Here is a 23,493-nt window from a genome sequence, read left to right as displayed (position 1 = left end):
AGGGGAATTGCCATTGGTAGGCATCATACCAGTGGGTGACAGCCCCCAACTCCCTCCTCGTTGGCCATTTCACATGTGTGACACAGGGCACTCCCAGGGGCAGGAGCCAGGGGTCTCTCTGGGTGCTTGGGAGAGTGGGGAGAACTCCCTGCACTGCACTGCAGAAAAGGCTGTGAACAGCCAGCTGCTGGGGCAGTTTCTGGAAGAGGTGCTGTAGCCCTTTGGTCTTGAGGTGTAGAGGCTTTTAGCTAAAACATTGCAGCTGGAGCACCTGGTGTTGGACCAGATTCAAGGAAAGGATTAGTGATGTGTGTTATGGTACGTGGGTGTAATTCATGAGGGGTTTGAAAGGTACAGAGGGTTTCTTGGCACTTTGAAAGGGCTGTTACCTTTTCCCCCTAAATAAGGGGATTGAAGAAAATAGTTGCTCAGTTTTAAAAAAGGAAATGGTTTACCTTTTCTTGTCTTGGTGCCTCAGATACTCCATGGAAGCCAGTTCAGTCTCTATTTACCTTGCACAGCATCGGTCATTCAGGTGACATTTCCATTTGTTTCACTGCCAGCTGAACAGCACCTTATGGGCTCTCGAGGAGCTCAATGACATGAGTGCCCTGACTACAAGATGCTCCTTTTCCCTCTTTGGGTGCCAGAACTTTGAGCCAAGCAGATTGCTGAATGTCAGACTTGGTGGTAGATTTGGAGATTAGCTGGTGTATTCCTGAGGATGAAGCTGGGGACAAAATTCTGACCTGGCATCACCACTTGTGCTTTAGTGGATTTAATTCTGCAAGCAAGTGATCTGCTCTATGCAAATAGCTGATGCTGGGTGTCCTGCACCAAAGTGGAATGATTCCTGCCTAACATGAGCATTCAGTGGGCTTTCTGTCTTTATTTGTGAGTAAATGCTTTTGCATCATGCTAATGAGTCATGAATGGCCTCAGTTTTTTCCTCCTTTCCAGAAGGTTCTGCCACAGGAAAAAAAATGCATTTTATTTCTCAGGTACAATGAGCTTGCTCACTGCTCTTTGATAGCTTATTAATGAGTTATGGCTGTGAAAATTAGGGATGCAGCCACTTCCGGGCAGGTTCATGAGCTGTGGTGCTTTGCTAAAGCCCAAAAAGATGTTATTTTTGGCAGTGCTAGAGACATTTTGAAAGAACATCAAAGATACAAAGATGCATCTTTTGTAAACACCGTCTCTTACTAATCTCTGTGCTTCTGCTTCTGGCTGGATAAAAGTTGCCTGCTGAGATTCCTGCTTCAGCTGGTGCCCCTTTGGGGTCCGATGAGTGTGAGGCTTCTGAGCTGGTGCTCATTATTATTAATTAAGGAGCAACTCTGTTCTTGGCAACCTGAGGCATGGTTTCATGAATCAAATGCAAACTGTGCTGAGCTGATCAATAAGAGTCTGTTGCTTTCTAAAACTGGAACCACTGGTTTATACTGCAGTGATTTTGGGTTACTTTATTTGTAAGTTAATTGCTATATGATCAGCCATAAAAGGTGGTCCAGGAAGATCCACTTTCTCTTGACAATCATTGCCCTATAATTGTCCTTCACTTTCCATTTGACTGATTTGGAGGCAGATGTGTAATTTTTAATTGGTTTTTAATTCTCCTCAGCTCTGGGAGGTGGTGACTGAACAGATCTCCAATTTATTTATTGATTTGAGTTCACAGCTCTAAATTATTCTTTTATCAGCCTTTATTGCTGGTTCTTCTCCTAGCTCATGCAGGAAGCTAACACTTTTTTTTTTCTTTTTTCAAGAAAGAATTAATAGAAAACAGTTAAGTAAAACAGCAACTGAGAGTTTTGAGCTGGTGCTCAGCTAAGTTCCCATCTGTCTTTTCCAGAAGCCAAACTCAGGACTGAGCACAGCTTGTATGAAGGAGCCAAGGGTGAGTCACTTCTGGAGCCAAGAATTGAAGGATCAGATCATAAATTCAGGCTGACTAAGTGTTTGCTGGAGTTCCTTTACCAGAAGGTCTTAATATCCTTCCTGATAGACTGTGGTGGCTTCTGTACACACTGTTTACCACGCTGCAGTTTGAGACCCATAAAGCTGCTATCTGAGGCTCACTTTGAACCCTCGCAGAGCAGGGTTTTCTCAACACAACTGCAGCTGGACTGGAGGCACTGTCCAGAGGGGCTGAGCAGTGCTGGGTCCCTGTTTCAATCCATCCTATCCCCTGCCTTTTGCTGGGAGGTTGTTACTGCTGGCTGGTGTTGCAGAGTGCAGGCTGTGCATGTGCATGCTCTAAAGGTGAAAATACAATTGTTTGAGTTGTTTCTGTTTTCTGCATGCCTTGCTGTGTTTGATGTGGACTTAGATGGTCCCTCTCCTCCACTATTTAACACTTTTAGGCTGTTTTGAGTCAGGGCAGCAGCTGGACCCACCAGGGATATTCATTCTTCTTCAGGGCTCTGGGCACGATCTCCTGTAGTGAAAGGGCTGGGGCCTGGGATGTGTGGGTTCCTGTCTGCCCCCTCCCAGGTGTAACTGCTTCCAGGCTGCTGAGCTCCCATCAGGATGTCTGGTCTTGCCCAAGTCCACTTTAGACACCAACCATGGGCGTGTTTCAGGAGGGGAACAGCAGACTCCTGGAGCATTTGAACTTCCTACCCTACCTTTTGGGGAGTTAGAAGAAGAGAAATCTGAGAACTGGGGGAGAGAGCATCAATATGGACATTGCCCATCAGGAAAGTTGCAAGGATTTTCCTTGCCATCAGCAGCACTCCAGCTGTGGGGTGACCAGCTGTGCCAACCCCCTGCTTGAGCAGGAAGAGGAACAGGCAGAAAGACCTCTCTGCTTCCACCAGCAGCTGCTTTCCCGGGTTGAGTGCCACAGGATGACACTGCTGTGTCATTGAACAGCATTTTGTGAGAGCTCCTGCTGCAATGGCCAAGCTGGGTCACTCTTGGTGGGAGCCTGGTAATTAAATCTTGTTGTTTCCACCCCTCGCATGCATGTAGTAATTAAAAAAGCTTGTAATTAATGGGGACTGGGGAGGGAAATCAACTGGAACCTGTCAATTTGAGCTCTGCTCTGATGGTGAAGATTTACTCAGCCAAGTAGCTGGTTTTCTTTTACAGCTTTCTTGGGTCACAGCTGTACCTGGCCCTGTGAATAGCCAGTGAGGCTTGTCATACTCTCCCTGTCTGACCAGGGGAAAAAACCGGAACTCATTAAGGATTTTAACTATCCCAGACATTTCATTTTACCTGTAAGCATCTGAGACAGCAACTCTGATGGTGTAAGAACATATATGTATGAATGTTGTGGGAGGGAATCCTTGATTTAAATACATGTATGTTTCCTTTAGCAATAAGAAAAGCTACTAAAATAATAATTAAAATAAACTGCATTTGTATTCAAAAAGGGGTACATATATGTGACTCTGAATGGAGCCAAGAATCTTTAGAAATCACTGTAAAAAACCAGCCAAAAGAATTTTTCTGCTGTAAAATAACCATGAAACTTATGCCTAATTTTGCATATTTTGGTGGTTTTCTTCCCTTTTTGCAACAGAGACAAACAAATTCCCTGTATTTGTAGGAGCCATAGCTTGCAGGTTCCAATGGCTCCTGTGTTGGGAATCATTCCTGGCCTTCCCAGCAGTCCTTAAACAACTGAGAGAGTAACCAACCCTCTCAGCAGGAGTGGCCATAATGGGGTTTCTGCTGTGATCTTTCTAGGAACCTGCTGCTGCAACAACCACCTGAATTTGTACTTCAATGCAAATTTTACAGCAGTGTTCCCAGCCCCCAGAAGCCTGCATCAATCAGGAGAATTGATTTACAACTAGGTTAAGAAAATAATTGATCTGTACTGGCCAGAGACAAATCAGGCTCCAGGGCAGTGAGAGGAAGAATGTTGGTATTTCATGCGAGTGGACAGACTTGTCTGTATCTGAGATAATTACCTCACTGAAATGACGTGTCACCACTCTGGGATTTCGGAAGTGTTCTATTGGAAGGCATCCATCCTCCTTGCTCTAAGTGGTCCTGAGAACCAGCTCACAGGATGGCCTGAGCCATGACACGCATTGCAGGGCTTCCAGCTGCTGATCCTCCTGCCAGAGATGCTTGGAGGCTCCACCCTGCCCTGGAAGCTGCTGAGGCAGTTTTACAGGCTCAGTGTCAAAATGCAGGATGCAATGGGCAAAAAGCCCAAGCCAAACTGCAAAAGCCCAAATCAAACTGTCTTGGAAGAACAGAACAAACTGCTGCTTCAGAAGCCTCAGTAACTTTTCCCACATCTGGGAAGCTCCGCAGAAGAACAGTACCCGGTGTAATGAGGCACGAAGGGGAGCTGGCAGACTCTTCCTCAATGTCTTTTTAGAGCTGCTCGTTTCACAACAGCCAAACTCAGCTCATATATTCCTCCTGTCCCCTTTCCTACTCTAACTGCTCCCTCATTCCTCAGCCTGCCCTCCCTCCTGCCACCTGCTGACTTGCAGAGAGACACCTGAACATTTAGCGAGGAGCTTTCAAAGCCTTTTTAGGGGTTTTAACTGCTCACATCCTGCTGTTCCTAGTGGAGCCAAGCAGTTAAATCCTGAACTTGAAAACCTGAGAAAGTCAAAGGAAGTTAAATTCCAGGTTAGTGGTGTTCCGAGGTTGTCCCTGTGCGCCGCAGGAGCAATGGTGACTGTGTTTAGTACACAAGCTGCCTGTCTGCTGAGCCTTTCCTTAAGCCTCTGTGGCACTGATATATCAGCAGGGCCATCAGTCATCGTGCTGCTCAAAGTACCAAACTTGCCCTGACTGCTGTGGGAAGAGAATGCACAACACAAGTTTATCCAGGTAGGCGTGGTTCTAGCAAGTACAACCTTTTGAAAACAACTCAATATGGACTTGCTTTCAGTTTTCTAACTGGAAAGTGTCTTAGCCAAATATGAAGTGAGCTGGAAAAACCTCAGCTGCTGAATGAATGGCAGAGAGGCTGTTTTGTGGTGTAAGCTGGAAAACAACTTTTCTACTGGAGGAATATTTACAGGCTAAATCTGTACCTTATTAGCGTGGAGTGACTTGATTGCAGAAGCACTTGAACAAATTCCCTAGGAATTTATGTGAAAGGGTCAAGTAAGACAGATGGCTTTAGTGAAGGATTTATGTCTTTAAGTATTTTAATTTGCTAAGTGTTTTTTAAAAGAATTGCCTTCAAATTCCAATCTTCCTATGGAATTTCTCTCCAAGGTTTTTACAAGTAGTAAAGTTATCTCAATTTGGGCCAGCTGGCTGAAATGTGTATTGCCTTGTGATGTACTCCTTGTTTTGCAGTCCTAATTAGACTATTGAAAGAGTTAATAGATGCCCATTTCAGAGCCTGCTTTTGACATCTTAATTGCAGTGTAACTAATTCAAGCCTGTTCGAGGTGTACTTATCGATGTAAGGTAATGAAAGCAGCTTGAAAAGTGCTAGTAAGTGTTTAAAGAATTCTCCCTCTCATTGATATTATGAATCTTTTCAGTTTGTGTAGGAGTCATCAGTGCTCGGTGTATTGGCAGGTCAAATATTGTGATTGACACTGTGTGACCTTCCTATCTCCAAAAGCTACTCAATGATTTCCTTCTGGATTTTGAATACTTGGCTACTTCCAGTGAAGTCTCTCTTTGATTTTATTATTCTTCTCTGTCCTGGAATGAAAACAACTGCTCAAAGCTTATTCCATCTTATTTGGTGTTATTTTTATGTGTTCTGTTTGTTTTGTTCATGGACTTCACAGAATTCAGTGGAAGTAAGATGTTATATCCCCTCACAGATGAGGATATTTAAAGGAGGAGAATGCTGAAGCACTTTAGTTACTAGCAGTATTTCAGACATTTTCAGATATTTTATCACTGAATTTCATTGCATATTTCTTGCCATTTTGAAATCATAAAGAGAACTTGTATAAAGAATGATAAGACAGGAGATAGCAGCTTTCTTTAGTCTTTCAACCATGCACATTCCTTCAAAGATAAAATGTGTTGCTGCTGGTTTTAGCTTTTACAAGCTTGATGGTGGGTACAAATAAGATAGAGATTTAATGCTGTGTCAAAGTAATATAACTGAAAAAGGTTAAAGGGTCAGAAGGAGAAATGTTAATTTCAATATTCTGTTAATCACCCCTTAACAGCAAGCTGATGATATGCTCTTTCATTCACAAGAAGAAATTGCTATTCACCTTGAGGGACTCAGAGCTGAGCATCCAACCAAACCAGAAGATGGGGCTTTACAACTCTGCCACTCTCACTGCATCACCCTGTGGAACAACTGGGTGTACCTTACTCTGTGTGAACTGTGTATACATATGTTTCCCATTTGCCCATCTGCTTCTAGTCCTGCATTTGGCTCAAGGTACTGACTATGGCACAGATTGGTTGTTCTCCAGTCTGGGAGGTACCTGTTTCTGTGCTTTTAGCAGTTTCATGCTTTTAGCATGCTGTTGGCATGGCTGAACTGAGTCTCAGGGCTGACAGCACTGAGAATGGCTTCAGATGCATGGGTCTACTTTCCCTTTTCCAGATGTGTTTCACCAGCCCTCAGCCAGCGCTCCCTACTTTCCCCGAGTTTTGTTTCCACAAACCAAATTGACCAAATTATGCTCAGGGATGCAGGCTTGCTGATTAGTTTTAGATTGTGAAAAGCTGCCAACTCCATAAAAGCCTTAGCAGCATTTTGGACCATTCTCTTGAATTTAAATCTTAACTGTGGATTAGCTGCTTTAGAGGATTAGGACTGTGACACGCCTAACTTGCCACCTTGAGATTCCTACCTTAAGTGGTTCTGAACTGAGCCTGGGTCACTGATGAATGTGTTTTGCTGCACGAGGCCTGGGTCCACATGCTGATCTATCACCTGTGCCAATCCCTTCATGGACAGCTGTTCGCAGTTTAAACCTATCTTTCTGATCAGTGAAATTGCTGCCTAATGCACAGCGTCTCTCAGTCTGTGGCATTTATGCTGCTGTGATAAACAATGCCCTTAATTCTAAGTTAATGAATCGATGTTAATGAGCACTCATCGTCCACAGATGCCCACACTCCTTCAGAGGGGGGAGAGAACAGTCACTTAACATCCCAGCGGCCACAGGAGGCACAAGGGAGTTCTGTTTGTCTGCAGCTTTTTGTTGGAAGCTTCTAAAAATACTCTCTTTCCTTGCCTTGAGCTGACTCTCCAGCATTTCTTTGTTGTGCCTTCCTTGCAGCAGCTTTCTGCTCCCATGGACACGTGGACATCTAACACACATCCAGCCTCTGTGCTTTGTGAGGTACTTCTGGCTGTGAGCCTGCTCTGTGCCTGAGGTTGGCTTTCTGACTCCTGCTGCAGGGTGATGATCCTGGTGAGGAGCTCTGCAGGGCAGTTCTGGGTTTGCTGGAGAGCTTTGTGTGGGAGTTTAAAGCTGCTTTCACAGCTTTGGTAATGGGACTGTGTGGGAGGTACTGCCAAAAGAGATGAGAAATCTGCACCCAGAGCTATCTCTGAAGGATTGGAAGGAGTGCCCCAGAAGATGTGAGCTTGTGGAGCTGAAGGTTCACGTGCCATGTGACAGTGTGGAAGGGAGCGACCCTCAGCATGTTTGAATCTCTTACAGCCTAATGTGTTGTACAGGAAAGCACTCTGAAGAAGTTAGAAGCACAATATATAAAACCAGAGAGCACTGTTTCTAGGCAGTATGAAACAGCATTCACAAGCCTTGTCTCATGGTTTGTGTGAAGGTTTAGTGCACATCTTAATCTGTGGTGCTGACAGTGCTGTTTTAGACATTTGCATCTCCTTGTTTTGATAGTGAGCACATCCTGGAGTAGGGGTCATTTTTTCTCCACAGAAACAACACTTTCTCCAACAAAAGACTTCTGGATGCATGTTTATAAAAGGTAAATCTCCCTAGGTTTTATTCTGAAATATTCTGGGGTATGTGCTTTTCTGTCCTAATATCCTGAGTTGGGCTTGAAGAATGAGAGTCCACGATCTGGTTACACTGACTTGCATAGAAAGAACTCTTCCCTATACCAATTTACCAGGTTAAAAAAAAAAAAAAAGAGATCTGTGAAGCTTTTTTCCTCCTTACTGAACTCTATTAGCAAGTCTCTGAGTAATTCTGCAGGTTTTGCCCCATTTTCTGTACCCCTGGATCTTTGCAAATCAGCTTAGAGGAGACTTCAGAGAGGCAAGGTTAAGAGCTGCCTGGTAAGTGAAAGTGTGTAGTCAAAGGCTGCCTCAGTCTGTTCACTCTTTCTTCTTTTTTGGGGAAAGAGACTGGAGCTGAGCTCCAGCAGTGATGGAAATGAACACTTCTAAATGAGGGGCCATTATGAACACCGGTGCTTAAAGGAAGATGGACAGTGAGACTTGACTACCTCTTCTAGACCACAATTTTGTAGGTTATTCAGAGTGTATTGATTGCCAAGAAGTAGTCTCTGAGCCAAGTGGATTTCTTTTTCTTTCTTATTTTCAGGTTCGTATTTATTATTGCAATAACAAAGATTGTGAGAACAGCTAATACACTTGTCACTGCACCAGAGTGAAGCCAGAAGGGGTCTTTATTGCTCTGTTTTTCTACTTGTTACTGTGGCAGGGAGGCTGTTTCTAGCAGGGCATGTCCATGACTGTCTATTTTCTCACTTAATGTTTAATGCAGTTATTAATTGTGAAATCACAATGTTTTTGCAATGTAAGGTAGGTCATGTATTGTTGTAGCTCTGCTGGTTAGACCTGAGGTTGTCTGAGCTGTCAAAAGGACCAGGCCTTGCCTACGTGTGCAGTGGAAAGGAGATACATTAGAGGCAAGATGGTGATGGGATGGCAGCCACGCCCTAAAGATGGAAGTGGCACTGTGGGTTCTTTCAGTCTGCCTTGCTATGGGCTCAACTGTGAAAAGATCATTTTGCAATGTAATGGCAGGGAGAATGTACAAAGGACAGAACCAACATCTTCCTGGAGCTGTTTAAGGAAAGAAAGAAAGGCATCAGAGACAAATTACAGCAAGGGAAATTCTCATTAGTTATTAGGGAAGAAAAATTGGTCATGACAGTGGTGAAATACTGAAATAGGTTATCCTAAGAGCAAGCTCAGCTGACTAACCTGACCTTAGAGCACCCTGCATTGAGGAGGTCTGGATTCCTCCTGCACTTACTTTTTCTATATTTTTTGCTTCTAAATCTGAGAGTTCCTGTGCCTTTTGAAGAAGTAATGTGAAAGCCCAGTTGAAAAAATCACGTACCTTTAATGAAGCCTGCTTGTGCCCTCTGAGCAATCCTGAGGGAATAGCCAGTGCAGAAAGCAAGGCCTGCTGCTGAGTCTGGTGTGAGCAGGCTCCAACTGTTCATTCCATAAGTATTTCAGTGATATTACAAGTTTTGCTGATATAAATCAAAGTGCTCCTTGAAACCCAGCAAATAACAAATCCAACCATATTTTTAGCCCCTACCAGCAAGAGACAATCACCCCCCACAGTTAAACACATCCCTGAGGCAGCTCCCCCAGCATTAAACACAACCCTGTGCTGCCTGGGCCTCACTTACTGCACGCTGTAAATCCAGGAGGAGAGGGAAGGTTTCTGATATTTGCAGATATGCAGTAAAATATGTCAGGACCACCGTGGAACCATGCAAAAAGAAAATTGTGGCACAGAAACAATGTCTCTCACAAGCTTTCTGGATCTGCTGAAACTAACCTGGGCTGGGCATGCCAAGCAGAGAGGGGTGGTGTGGGTTAGTTCATGTTGCTGTCCCACAGCACTGCCTTGAGCATTCCTATAGGGAAATTAGTTTCAGATGACTGTTTTCTTTGTTCCCGTAGTGAAGGTAACATGGAAGTTGTCCCTCTGAACAAAGTTCCTCAGTAGCAGGTGATAGTCTCACTCTTGGGGCTGGAAGGAGCTGTGCTGCATCCGTGCCAGAAAGCAGCAGGACTTGAGGTAATACTACCAAATCTAACAGAAAGAGGCGGAAACAAAACAAGCAGGAGGGGAAAAAAAGTGGAAATCAACAATTCCAAACCAGAGCCTAAATCAAAGAAAAAAAGGATATAGTTGTGAACGAGCTCTGGTCTGTTGGAATTTCATTTTTGGACATGTTGGTATGGGTGGGGAAATGGATCATAAGGCAGAAACCATAACTTTAATATGGTTTCTAAGATGCCAATTTTGAATTCAAATCACAGAGCACTTACTCATTGTCAGATATAGAGGACTGTTGACTTCCAGGCCATTAACAAAATGATATCATGTCCCAGACAGGAAATAAATCATCCTTTGGAACTTGTCAGGTTGGGTTAAACAGCTGAGGCTGGCTCTCCTGAAGGCTCCCTGCAGCTGTGAGGTAGCTGGGACTGGATTCAGAGTCCTCAGCTTCTAAATCAGCCATGGAGCAAGAGAGCTGGAGCACTGGCCCTGTCACCGTGTGCCTGGCAGGGGCTGCACGGCCCTGCCCACCTCTGGTGGAACAGAGGGCTGACAGCAGGGGCAAAACAGCCAAAAGCAGTGTTCCCTGGCCTGTCAGGCTTGTCTGCAAACTAACATGGACTGTCTGTAGCAATCTTCTCCTAAATGCTGCACTTCCAATGTTTTCAGCATGTTCATTTACTTGTTTTGGCCTATGATGTATAAGAAGCAGTGTTGTCTTCCAGAGAGAATTGCATCCATCCTGGCTTCAGCTGGAATAGAGTTCATTTCTTCTCAGTAGCTGATACAGCGCTGTGTGTTGGACAATTTGTGTTTTAGACTTTATCAACCTGTGATGTTTTACTTGCTGTGGGAGTTGGAATGAGAACCAAACATAAAACTTTTCTTGACCCATTTTAAGCACAGCTGCAGTTTATCACCAGGCAATGGTAAATAAATAATATGGGGCAGCAGGGCCGGGTGTATAGTGTGGTGATTCTCACCCATTTTTCAGGTTTCTCAGCACTCAGACACAAGCAGTGTTTTGGAAAGCTGATCAGTATTGTGTAGTGGGTTGAACCTGAGTTGATGGACAGTCTTTTAGATTAATGACGCTTCCCACAATTTCCATGTTTAAACCGCGTGGAAAGGCGGGAATTGCCTTTCGTTTGAGCTTGACTGCTGGAAGGTGGGGGGGTCTTTGGGCCCTGGTCCTTCCCTGCCCCCTTTCCCAACGCCATGGCACGGACCCTGGGTCGCTGCTGGGGGAACTGTCCCCGAGCTGCAGGCAGCTAAACCCAGCCATGGACTGCCACAGAGCTAAACCCAGCCATGGACTGCCACACAGCTCAAACCAGCCATGGACTGCCACACAGCTCAAACCAGCCATGGACTGCCACACAGCTAAAACTAGCCATGGACTGCCACACAGCTCAAACCAGCCATGGACTGCCACACAGCTAAACCCAGCCATGGACTGTCACACGGCTAAACCCAGCCATAGACTGCCACATGGCTAAACCCAGCCATGGACTGCCGCACAGCTAAATCCAGCCATGGACTGCCACACAGCTCAAACCAGCCATGGACTGCCACACAGCTCAAACCAGCCATGGACTGCCACACAGCTAAACCAGCCATGGACTGCCACACAGCTAAACCCAGCCATGGACTGCCACACAGCTAAACCCAGCCATGGACTGCCACACAGCTCAAACCAGCCATGGACTGCCACACAGCTCAAACCAGCCATGGACTGCTCACAGCTAAACCCAGCCATGGACTGCCACACGGCTCAAACCAGCCATGGACTGCCACACAGCTAAACCCAGCCATGCACTGCCACACAGCTCAAACCAGCCATGGACTGCCACACAGCTAAAACCAGCCATGGACTGCTCACAGCTAAACCCAGCCATGGACTGCCACACGGCTCAAACCAGCCATGGACTGTCACACAGCTCAAACCCAGCCATGGACTGCCACACAGCTAAACCAGCCATGGACTGCCACACAGCTAAACCCAGCCATGGACTGCCGCACAGCTCAAACCCAGCCGTGGACTGCCACACAGCTCAAACCAGCCATGGACTGCCACACAGCTCAAACCAGCCATGGACTGCCACACGGCTAAACCCAGCCATGGACTGCCACACAGCTAAACCCAGCCATGGACTGCCACACAGCTAAACCCAGCCATGGACTGCCACACAGCTAAACCCAGCCATGGACTGTCACACGGCTAAACCCAGCCATGGACTGCCACACAGCTAAACCCAGCCATGGACTGCCACACAGCGAAACCCAGCCATGGACTGCCACACAGCTCAAACCAGCCATGGACTGCTCACAGCTAAACCCAGCCATGGACTGCCACACAGCTCAAACCCAGCCATGGACTGCCACAGAGCTAAACCCAGCCATGGACTGTCACACAGCTCAAACCAGCCATGGACTGCCACACAGCTCAAACCAGCCATGGACTGCCACACAGCTAAACCCAGCCATGGACTGCCACACGGCTAAACCCAGCCATGGACTGCCACACAGCTCAAACCAGCCATGGACTGTCACGCAGCTAAACCCAGCCATGGACTGCCACACAGCTAAACCCAGCCATGGACTGCCACACGGCTCAAACCAGCCATGGACTGCCACACAGCTAAACCAGCCATGGACTGCCACACAGCTAAACCCAGCCATGGACTGCCACAGAGCTAAACCAGCCATGGACTGCCACACGGCTCAACCCAGCCATGGACTGCCACACAGCTAAACCCAGCCATGGACTGCCACACAGCTCAAACCAGCCATGGACTGCCACACAGCTAAACCAGCCATGGACTGCCACACAGCTAAACCCAGCCATGGACTGCCACACAGCTAAACCCAGCCAAGGACTGCCACACAGCTCAAACCAGCCATGGACTGCCACACAGCTAAACCCAGCCATGGACTGCCACAGAGCTCAAACCAGCCATGGACTGCCACACAGCTAAACCCAGCCATGGACTGCCACACAGCTAAACCCAGCCAAGGACTGCCACACAGCTAAACCCAGCCATGGACTGCCACACAGCTAAACCCAGCCATGGACTGCCACACAGCTAAACCCAGCCATGGACTGCCACACAGCTAAACCCAGCCATGGACTGCCACACAGCTCAAACCAGCCATGGACTGCCACACAGCTCAAACCAGGCACGGACTGCCGCACGGCTAAACCCAGGCACGGACTGCCGCACGGCTAAACCCAGGCATGGACTGCCACACAGCTCAAACCAGCCATGGACTGCCACACAGCTCAAACCAGCCATGGACTGCCACACAGCTAAACCCAGCCATGGACTGCCACACAGCTAAATCCAGCCATGGACTGCCACAGAACTAAATCCAGCCATGGACTGCCACACAGCTAAACCCAGCCATGGACTGCCACACAGCTAAACCCAGCCATGCACTGCCACACAGCTCAAACCAGCCATGGACTGCCACACAGCTAAAACCAGCCATGGACTGCTCACAGCTAAACCCAGCCATGGACTGCCACACGGCTCAAACCAGCCATGGACTGTCACACAGCTCAAACCCAGCCATGGACTGTCACACAGCTAAACCAGCCATGGACTGCCACACGGCTCAAACCAGCCATGGACTGCCACACAGCTAAACCCAGCCATGCACTGCCACACAGCTAAACCCAGCCATGGACTGCCACACAGCTAAACCAGCCATGGACTGCCACACAGCTAAACCCAGCCATGGACTGCCGCACAGCTCAAACCCAGCCGTGGACTGCCACACAGCTCAAACCAGCCATGGACTGCCACACAGCTCAAACCAGCCATGGACTGCCACACGGCTAAACCCAGCCATGGACTGCCACACAGCTAAACCCAGCCATGGACTGCCACACAGCTAAACCCAGCCATGGACTGCCACACAGCTAAACCCAGCCATGGACTGTCACACGGCTAAACCCAGCCATGGACTGCCACACAGCTAAACCCAGCCATGGACTGCCACACAGCGAAACCCAGCCATGGACTGCCACACAGCTCAAACCAGCCATGGACTGCTCACAGCTAAACCCAGCCATGGACTGCCACACAGCTCAAACCCAGCCATGGACTGCCACAGAGCTAAACCCAGCCATGGACTGTCACACAGCTCAAACCAGCCATGGACTGCCACACAGCTCAAACCAGCCATGGACTGCCACACAGCTAAACCCAGCCATGGACTGCCACACGGCTAAACCCAGCCATGGACTGCCACACAGCTCAAACCAGCCATGGACTGTCACGCAGCTAAACCCAGCCATGGACTGCCACACAGCTAAACCCAGCCATGGACTGCCACACGGCTCAAACCAGCCATGGACTGCCACACAGCTAAACCAGCCATGGACTGCCACACAGCTAAACCCAGCCATGGACTGCCACAGAGCTAAACCAGCCATGGACTGCCACACGGCTCAACCCAGCCATGGACTGCCACACAGCTAAACCCAGCCATGGACTGCCACACAGCTCAAACCAGCCATGGACTGCCACACAGCTAAACCAGCCATGGACTGCCACACAGCTAAACCCAGCCATGGACTGCCACACAGCTAAACCCAGCCAAGGACTGCCACACAGCTCAAACCAGCCATGGACTGCCACACAGCTAAACCCAGCCATGGACTGCCACAGAGCTCAAACCAGCCATGGACTGCCACACAGCTAAACCCAGCCATGGACTGCCACACAGCTAAACCCAGCCAAGGACTGCCACACAGCTAAACCCAGCCATGGACTGCCACACAGCTAAACCCAGCCATGGACTGCCACACAGCTAAACCCAGCCATGGACTGCCACACAGCTAAACCCAGCCATGGACTGCCACACAGCTCAAACCAGCCATGGACTGCCACACAGCTCAAACCAGGCACGGACTGCCGCACGGCTAAACCCAGGCACGGACTGCCGCACGGCTAAACCCAGGCATGGACTGCCACACAGCTCAAACCAGCCATGGACTGCCACACAGCTCAAACCAGCCATGGACTGCCACACAGCTAAACCCAGCCATGGACTGCCACACAGCTAAATCCAGCCATGGACTGCCACAGAACTAAATCCAGCCATGGACTGCCACACAGCTAAACCCAGCCATGGACTGCCACACGGCTAAATCCAGCCATGGACTGCCACACGGCTAAACCCAGCCATGGACTGCCACACAGCTAAATCCAGCCATGGACTGCCACACAGCTAAACCCAGCCATGGACTGCCACACAGCTAAACCAGCCATGGACTGTCACACAGCTAAACCCAGCCATGGACTGCCACACAGCTCAAACCAGCCATGGACTGCTCACAGCTCAACCCAGCCATGGACTGCCACACAGCTAAATCCAGCCATAGACTGCCACACAGCTCAAACCAGCCATGGACTGCCACACAGCTAAACCAGCCATGGACTGTCACACAGCTAAACCCAGCCATGGACTGCCACACAGCTCAAACCAGCCATGGACTGCCACACAGCTCAAACCAGCCATGGACTGCTCACAGCTCAACCCAGCCATGGACTGCCACACAGCTAAATCCAGCCATGGACTGCCACACAGCTAAACCCAGCCATGGACTGCCACACAGCTAAACCCAGCCATGGACTGCCACACAGCTCAAACCAGCCATGGACTGCCGCACAGCTAAACCCAGCCATGGACTGCCACACAGCTCAAACCAGCCATGGACTGCCACACAGCTCAAACCAGCCATGGACTGTCACACAGCTAAACCCAGCCATGGACTGCCGCACAGCTAAACCAGCCATGGACTGCCACACGGCTAAACCCAGCCATGGACTGCCACACAGCTAAATCCAGCCATGGACTGCCACACGGCTCAACCCAGCCATGGACTGCCACACAGCTAAACCAGCCATGGACTGTCACACAGCTAAACCCAGCCATGCACTGCCACACAGCTAAACCAGCCATGGACTGTCACAGAGCTAAACCCAGCCATGGACTGCCACACAGCTAAACCAGCCATGGACTGCCACACAGCTCAAACCAGCCATGGACTGCCACACAGCTCAAACCAGCCATGGACTGCCACACGGCTAAACCCATCCAGCGCGGCTTCCTGGGACCGACGGGTCCCTCTCCTCGCCACACGGAGCCCACGGGAGCCGCCGCAGCCTCCTGTCTGCAGCCAGCACACTTCACACTGAACTGAAGGAGACCCCATGCAGCCAGCAGCACAAAGGGAGAGAGGCTTTCTCTACCGTAAAGCCTGAACAAGAACACTCTTCAACATGGCAGCTTCAGAGTCAGAGAGAAAGAGAAGTGAGTCACGTGGGACGGAGCTGAGCATGGCGACGGGAGAAAAGAGGGCGGTGCCGCGATTCTCGCGCGTAGCTTAAAAAACTTCTTGCAGTCCGTGGTAAGGAACTGTAATATCACAAACTGTTTGTCTCTTTAATCCATTTGAAGAACATGGGGGGATGGAGAATTCACGTGTGGCCCGTGAAGATTGTGAAGAGTGCCCGTACCAGGCTATATAGAAGCAGTGAGAGGCTTTTAGAGACTTGTGGCGAAGAAAGCCTTTGTGTGCAGGCCAAAATAACTCATCCTTAAAAAGATTAATAACCCCATGTGATGGCCCATGTTTTGCAGTGTGAAGGAACTGTAAGATTTTTCATGGGAGAGATGTTTTACACCACAGCAGATTGTTTCTTTCTGGGCAGATCTGCTGTTGGTGGCAGTTTGGGAACCATGTAAAGCAGAAGAAAACCCTTCTTTTTCCTTAAGCATAATAAAGATGCTTTTCAAGAACTGCAACACTGACTAACATCCCATGTTCTGTTATCCTTTGTATGAGTTGGGTAAAAGGAGGAAAGTGCTGGAATGGGGAGTGGGTTTGCTCTAATTTCTTGTTATTTCTTTCTACTTTTAATTCTATTAGTAATAAAACTCTTTCTTTGTATCGCAACCGTTTAAGTTTGAACCTGTTTTGCTTTCTCCTAATTCTTATCTCATAGAAGGGAAATAAGTAAGTAATGGATATTTCGAACCAAACCACTACATGTTCTTATTGGGTTTCCCCCCATCGTTTTAATAATAACACCTTATCTTCAAGCTTCCTGTCTTTGTCCCATCATCATGCTGATAGTCTCAAACTATGTTAAGACCCCTCTGCTAATATTAATGGCAGGTTTCAGTTCTGTGGAACTGCTCTGGATGCTGGAAGAAATGAGGGTAGAAAATGGCAAAATTGGCTTTCCCAGTTACGTTCTGATGAGATGTGCACAAATTGTTTCTGTGGCACTTGGAATCAGGACTCAGTAGCAAAGAAAAGGAGTAGAAAGGTGTGTGCACACATGTGGGTTGTGGGGGTGGGCCAAAATCTGAGGACGCCTGGAATTAAAATTTATATTTACAGAGCGTGGTCAGGTTTTGCTTTTAGATGTTTTGCTGCCTACTCTTGCCTTTGCCTCAGGGAGTGGTGGAAGACACAATTCTTGTTACTTGAGAGGATGAATTTTTTTGTCTTAGTTTTGTCATTTGACATAATAACATGCAGCTAGAGACAGTAGCTTTCTGGGAAGGAATAAATAATTAGCAGAAATATGTGGGCTGTGCCTCTACAAAGCTTATTTGTATTTCAGACCAGGATGGGAGCAAGATCACAATAGTTCTTGCACCACAGCTGTCTTGTCTCCTTGTCAACAAAATTCCCATGTCTTTTCTTGGTCCTTCCTCTATTGTGTCTCTCCAACAGTTCCTCTGCTGGGGAAAAGAGAAACCTTGGACTTGTGTTTGCGTTAAAGATTTTGTTATACATTTGGAGCAGCTTTTCTGTACAGAATTCTTTACTCCCTCTGCTCTAAAATGCCAGCATTTCTCTTTCCTTGAACTTGTTTCTTTTGAAGAGCATTTTGCAATGTTACAGAGAAGAATGTGACACAAATTTAAACTGTATGGAATTTCCTCAGTGTATTGCTCATATTGCAGCTCAGACCAGGTTATATTCTGGCCAGGAACAAGGCAATCACATGAGAACCTAGTGCTGACTGTACAGTGTTATTTTTTATTATAGACAGAATAATAGGCTCAACCTTCTGCCAAATGCCCTTTCTTTGCCACACCCTTCTTACCTTCTTCTGTTTGTATTAGTGAAGTATAGAGAATGTTTAATTAAGTTTAATTGCATGACAGCTTAAAAGTGGGAAGGTAATTACTCATTTAATTATTGTGCTGCTTCGTGCTTGAAGTGTGTGTGTAATTGCTCTTTTTATAAGGACAGTCAACTTTGCAAGCTTGCATGAAATTATAACAGCCCCATACCTTTTTAAAATGAAACTAAGCAAGGAGAGAGGTGCATTCTGTTACCCCAGGCATTCCCCCTTCTGTCAGTTTTGCCCTCCCTCCATGACATTTCTGCACAGGGAAGGACTGTAACATTAATCACATAGCCTATTCTCTTTTGCCTATTTTTCATTAACAGTTGTAGAACATGCTGAGAACTTGGGATTCCAGACATGCCAGTGTAAATTATTATTTCCTGCACTGTCTTCCTTAATTATTTCTACCGTGGCAACCCAATATATCATGGAATTTGGCTCTGTTATACAGTCAAAGGTTAAGTGATTCCTAGTTATGAGTACTAATAGGAAGAGACTTTTCTAGTGTGCATAAGGATTCTCAAAGGTGTCTAAACAACTGCCCTTCTTTGCAACAGTTCAATTCTCTTCTGCCCTGACTAGTACTAGCAGCGAGGCTGAGATACTGAGCTTTGGACAACCCAATAATGCCTGGAGCATCTACTCGTGATGTCCAAAGGATGATTTCCCTGTAGAAGTCACCAGAGTGGAAAGAAGCAGAGCAGTGAAGGAGAAAGCCAGCTACTCAAACACAATCACTTTTGTAATTGCAAGGGGACTCAGTCCAAGGTAGTTGCAGGCTCTAAAAGATTATTTTTTGTTTAAATAGCAAACAGATTATATGAAATCCCAGTGCAAAAAGTCCCTCTGTAGCCATTAGGCAAGCCAAAGAATTCCCCGCACTCTCTCAAGGTTACTGTCAAATTAATTTGTGTTGATGAGTTCTCTTCCCTTTCGCAAGTGAGAGGTGATGGGGGGTTGCCTGTTGTTGTGGTGAACCATGGCCAAAGCCAGGGTCAGAGGGATCAAGTGGACCCAAAGGTCCATTGGTTTGATGCTGCCACAGCCCAAAAGCCTTGAGCATTCATAAGGCTGTGAAAAATACATAAATCCGTGCCATACCATTGGCTACAGCCCTCCCCTCCCCTTATTTCTCATATTTGGTTGCTTTCCAGAGAGTTCTATGTTATTCGGTAGTTAATTGGTCTTCGTTATTCCTCCCCGCCTACCCCTTCTCCCATTTGCTGTAATTCCTTCTCCCCACCTTGGTAACACCCTGTGGCTGATGTTCCATTGGTTACTGTGTGTTTTCCCTGCCCATATTGTCGAAGTACAGGACCCCCTGCAAGCCACCTGGCTTTGGCTTTCTCTGTGGGCTTTTCCAGTCTGATAAACCCTCTCCCAGCACGTAGGAGTCCCTCCGCTCTTTCCTTCCTCCTTCGCGCGCCCTCGCCATTGGCGGGCAAGGCGAACCCGGCCCGAAGCTTCGCCTGCTGTCCCCACGCTGTGATTTGGCTCCCGGCCGCCCCTTCGGAGCAGGCCGAGGCTGCCCGGTGCCCAGGACAGCGGGCTAGCCGCATGGCACCGGGGCAGCCTGTGGCAGGAGGTCTTCATGGTGAGTTAGTGCTTTGCTGTGGCGACTCTGATGTGACACAGCTGTCACAAGGCCAGTACTGTGTGAAAGCTCCTGCAGGAACTGCAGACACCCAAAAGACGGTGAATGTCTGGACTGGGGCCCTGTCCGGCCTGCAGCTACCCTGGTCACTGTCCTGGTGCCTCCAGGCACTTTCCCTGCCTTTGACAGTGAGGTGGTCTGGAGTGATTTGGGCCTGTCCCCTTGGTGCAGTCCAGAGCCCCTGTGGGACCTCTCTGCTGTGCGGAAGAGAATATTCCTTGTCACTGGCAGCAGCTTTCAGCCTTTCCAGTCCCTCAGTCTGTATCCCTGACTCCTCTCCCACCCTTTGATACTCCACTTCACTGGAGTGCTTCTCCACTGCAGCACTCCTCCTGCAGCTCAGGCTTTTGTTTCTGAGTCAGTACATGAAGGAGGTGATTTGGCCTTTCAGTAGCTCTTCAGGAGCTGCTGGCATTCAGACCATATACTTCCCACTGTGAATCCTATGGATGTTATGGAAACTTTTGTCAGCAAGATAAGGTTTAGTGATAAGGCAGTAAGCACATTTGTGGCATGAGCACTAGGGTAAGAAAATTTTAGTTAAATACATCTCATCCTTTCTTGCCTCATTCTTTTACTACTGTCAGAGGGGAAAAATACTTGCTGTTTCCTGACAAGAAATTAAGAGAGCACCAGACTTGATGTTTGGATATTTCAGCTTTTGTCAGATACTTGAAAGACCTGTAGGAACATATTGCCCAGTGATAAGTAATTCCTACTAGTCTGTCTGCTGCAGGAGTGGAGAGGCAGGATTTAGAGGGTGGTGACCTGAGAAAGCAAGTTTCTTTGCATGGTCTGGAAAAGAGAGTGGGTAGTTGGCATTAAAAGTGGCATAGGGGAAGAGGAGGATTCCAGAATCAGTAGGACTCCTGATGTGTTTGTAGAGACGAGGAAAATTCTCCTTTGTGCAGGGCTGTGCCGGCCTCCGGTGAGGCCCAGCGCTCTTGGGAGAAGCACCCTTGATAAGGCAGCTCCATTTAAGCACTGGCTCCTGGCACCACAGGATATTGCCAGTTCTCTGCCCTCTACAAGTCAGCATCTCCCAGCTCTGGATGGGCTTGGAGCGAGCTGTTCTGGGAAATGTCCTCTCAAAGGCAGTAGGCTTCAGAGTTAGCAGAGCTGGAGCAGAAACTAAGGCCCAGAAGATCGTAATGTTTACAGCCTGGTACTGCTGTTAAATCTGTGTTAAATTTTTTTCTAGGAGAAACTGTGAAGAGGAATAGAGAGACTTTGCTGTAGAAAAATGAATTTTTTAGTTTTATTTTTGGTTACCTAGAATAAAAGCATAACCACGGGGTGTGCAGAGGTGTGGGAGCAACAGAAATTGTGCTTAGTGAATGATTAGGTAATGAGGTAACTTCAGGCAGAATTGACCAAAATGAGTGACATGTGAATGTCATTAATGTCATTAATGTTGAATAACCTCATATGAAGATTGTTTGAGTAATCAGCTGCTTCATTTGATGAGCACCAGGTGATCTTGATTTTCTTCCACTGCCACTTGAACCTCATCTGCTGATTTGGAACACCAGGTGATCAAGTGCTAATTTCATCAGCTGTGTGGCCTGGGCATTTATAGTCTCTGGAGGGTTGTGTTGACCATTTAGAGGCTGTGGTTCTTCAGATTTGGATGTTTTATTTGTACATAAGTGCTCTTTACTGTGTTTAAAAAGACTGTCTCCAGGTACAGCCATTTATCTAAGAATATTTCTGGAAAATAGGCATTGCCTGGTGTGGTGGGTACAGCATTACTGCAGAAACAATTAGAGGTAAAGATCAGCAGTTGGAAATGTGCCTGAATGCTTTGCTTGAATCCTTAATTTGAATTGTTTGAACAAATGGGGTTTATTTTTTCAGAGGAAGAACAATCAAAATCTTTCTTAATGGGTGTATTGTAGATAATAATAGTGTCACAGAGTCAATAAAGTTAATAAGGGTGTTCTACTCCTGAGATGCTTTTTGATCAGAAGCTCTGTTGGCAATTGTGATTTTAGATAAGCTGTGCTAATCCTATGCACTTTTTCTCTCCATTATTTTTTCATTTGGTGCAAAGAACAGATCCTCACCTCAGTCCAAGTAGCAACATGGCAAATAAGATTTTTTTTTTCTCCAAGAAAGGAAAATTTTCTCTTATGCTTCATGTTGAAAATACAAAAAGAAGTTGATAAATTTAATGCCAGTAATTTGCTTTCTTGGAAATGTCACACAGACTAACTAAAAAATCTTGAGTTGAAAGACCTATAGAAATAAGTCTTGATAGATGGTTTTTATTATTATTATATATGGTTTCTTTAAAAATGTAGAAATAACATGCTGGAAAAGGAAAGGTCAAGGGAAGGTGGTTCCATCTAATTTTGCTCTTGGAATGCATGAAGCATGACCGGAATTTAAAGCAATCTTCTGGAGGTGGGTCCAGTTACCTAGGGGTCTGAATGAGTATAAGAGATGGGATGTGTGATGACAGGCTCACTTTCCGGGAGAAAATAGATTAATCTTGCACAATGATTTCTGAGAAGTGAATTCACTTTATAATTTCAGTTCTTATTTTACTTTTTATTCGGAAAGATTTCAGGAACACCTGAAATTTTCTGCTGAAAAACTCTTCTATATGGGAGAATCACACAAGCATAAGAAGCTGAAAACAAATCGATTTATACTACAACTTATTGGATACAGTAGCTTAGCAAAATTAGCTGTTAGGTTTCTCAGATGCTGCTGGCCTGAAGGGTAAACATTATTTCTGTGTGGTCATTGGTGCTTGCCATCCCATGAAGAGTAGGTTTGTTGGCCGAGGTGGTGCAAATGCTGCCTTTATCTAGGAACAAAGCAGCTCTAGATCCCCTGAAGTAGCTTTTGTGTTTCTAGGCTGGCCCGGGCGTTGTTTTGATCTCAACAACTATTTAGGCACTTTCCTTTGCCTTTAATGGCAACCATGCAGTTCTGCTGGGCAAGTTCTGGTTGCTTTTCCAGATGCAGTGCCTCTCGCCAGGAATGTGCCCAGGAAGGCCCTGGGCTCCCAGGGCTTTTATTTGTTGGAGGAAAGTTGATATTCCCCTCCCATCAACTGCAGAGCAGAGAGGGGCTTGGAAGGAAAGCTCCCCAGCCAGGGAATAGGCAGGAGAAGCTGGCAGAAAGTGCTGTGCAGCAGGAACACAGGAGCTGATTTGTTGAGGGAAAGATGAGGGAAGGAGAGGTTTTCAAAGGGCAAGTACTTACAAAGATTAAATGTTACAGAGCTTGATCCGCAGCTGGTAAACAGGCAAATGCCAGGGTGATATTTCTGATGTGAATGTCTCTGCAGATTAACAGTAATTAAAGCTGGTTTTAGTCTTCTTGGAGTTTTCTTTTCCCTCACTGTCCACGTGCTTAGCCATTAATGTTAAGAATCAAGTATATTAATACCATTTTAAAATGTCTATGTTTTTTCCTCATATAAAAGCTCTAGTAGATTATGGATCAAGTCTGTACTGTGTAAGCCCAATTGCTCCAGAGTGATACTTCCTCTGTAATCATATTTCTTTTTAACTGCATTTCTCATTTATAATCCCATATATTTATGACATGACATCCTTAAACTTCCCCATACAAACCACTCAAAAATCAATAATATTAGCTAAACTGGTAACATGAGTTGCAGACAAGTTGGGTATCATTACTAAATTCTCCTTTGCTGTAAACAGGAGCAGATTTTTTTTTTCTGTTTTGTTGGTTGGTTGCTTCTTTCCTCCCTTCTCCTGCTTTTGCCTCTTTTTTTCTCTTTCCAAGAATATTTGCATTGAGGAAG

The 23,493-nt window shown here is 46.7% G+C and overlaps 1 long non-coding RNA gene across 1 annotated transcript in view; it reads left to right on the top strand.

Moving 5' to 3' along the window:
- The first annotated feature begins 7,096 nt into the window (after positions 1 to 7,096).
- The window catches only part of LOC125329061, a 109,188-nt gene continuing 92,791 nt past the window's right edge, over positions 7,097 to 23,493 (top strand). The window contains exon 1 of the long non-coding RNA XR_007205026.1: positions 7,097 to 7,866. This is a non-coding gene — a long non-coding RNA (uncharacterized LOC125329061). The remainder of the gene's footprint in view (positions 7,867 to 23,493) is intronic.

This window comes from Corvus hawaiiensis, chromosome 8, assembly GCF_020740725.1.
Source record: "Corvus hawaiiensis isolate bCorHaw1 chromosome 8, bCorHaw1.pri.cur, whole genome shotgun sequence".
NCBI lineage: Eukaryota > Metazoa > Chordata > Aves > Passeriformes > Corvidae > Corvus > Corvus hawaiiensis.
Note: the sequence above shows the minus strand (reverse complement) of the source record. Positions and strands in the feature narration are given on the sequence as shown.